This window comes from Octopus bimaculoides, chromosome 23 (genome assembly GCF_001194135.2).
Source record: "Octopus bimaculoides isolate UCB-OBI-ISO-001 chromosome 23, ASM119413v2, whole genome shotgun sequence".
Classification (NCBI taxonomy): domain Eukaryota; kingdom Metazoa; phylum Mollusca; class Cephalopoda; order Octopoda; family Octopodidae; genus Octopus; species Octopus bimaculoides.
In genome coordinates, this window is record NC_069003.1 from 30,594,538 (window position 1) to 30,595,678 (window position 1,141).

General features: G+C 31.3%; 1 protein-coding gene across 1 annotated transcript in view; it reads left to right on the top strand.

Moving 5' to 3' along the window:
* The window catches only part of LOC106883803 (eyes absent homolog 1-like), a 76,051-nt gene that overhangs the window by 49,452 nt on the left and 25,458 nt on the right, over window positions 1-1,141 (top strand). The gene's annotated exons all lie outside the window — the stretch shown is intronic.

Consider the following 1,141-nt stretch of genomic DNA (forward strand, 5'->3'; position numbering starts at 1 on the left):
TATGTGATATATGAGTGTGTATATATATATATATATATATATATATATATGTAAATGATATATATCTGTGTGCATGATATATAAGTATATATATATATATAAATGTAAATATATTAAGTGCATGTGTACTTACATGCATATTAAGTGCCTGTAAATAATATATATTAAGTGCATGTATCAGGTTATTAAGAATGAAATGTTCAATTTTCACATGCCCAAAGTTTGACAGTCATTTTATCCCAACAATTCTTTGTTATACAACATAGAAGAGTTACATCATCAGTTTTCAAAATCCAATTCATGGTGTCTGGTTATATTGTGAGTTTTCTCTTGTAAATCAATTTTTGTGAACCCATGGATAGATAAAAAATTTGTGTTGTTTATGAATATGAGATCTGTTGTGGAAGCAGTGCATCCCAGACAGCTCGAAACATCAATGAGGTGTTTGGTAATGATGTGACAAATGAGCGCACTGTACGTCAGTGGTTTGAGAAGTTCTGGTCTGGTGACTTTACTCTTGAAAATCAACCCGGTGGTAGACCTGAGACCAAGATGGATAATGATGAGCTGGAAACTGTAGTGGAAGCTAATACATCTCAAAGTATGTTTGAGTTAGCAGCAAGGTTTGATGTTTCGATTCCAACTGTATCATCTAAAACAAATTGGCATGGTAAAGAAGCTGGACATGTGGGTACCACATGAACTGATCAAGCATCAAATGACACATGATCTTGAAACTTGCTGTTCTTTGCATGAAAGCCATTTTTGCATTGTATTGTTACATGTAATGAAAAATTGATTTTCTTCAACAATAGCAAATGTTCTGTATGGTGGCTGGATGAGAGATGAAGTGCCCAAACACAATCCAAATAAAAATATTCACCAAAGGAAGTTAATGGTGTTTGTTTGGTGGTCCAGCGTGTGTGTGTCTCTTTAAATATATCTATGTTGTATAGATCAATATATATATATATATCTGTATATAGTTGTGACTGAAAATTTGGAACATAGGTTTGAAAATTAGAATTTTTATATTAAATACCCAAATATATTTGAATCAAATTGTACTTGAGCAAAAGAATTTTAATTTTTAAAAAAATGTTCCACACTTTTGGCCGTGACTGTATATATATATATATAT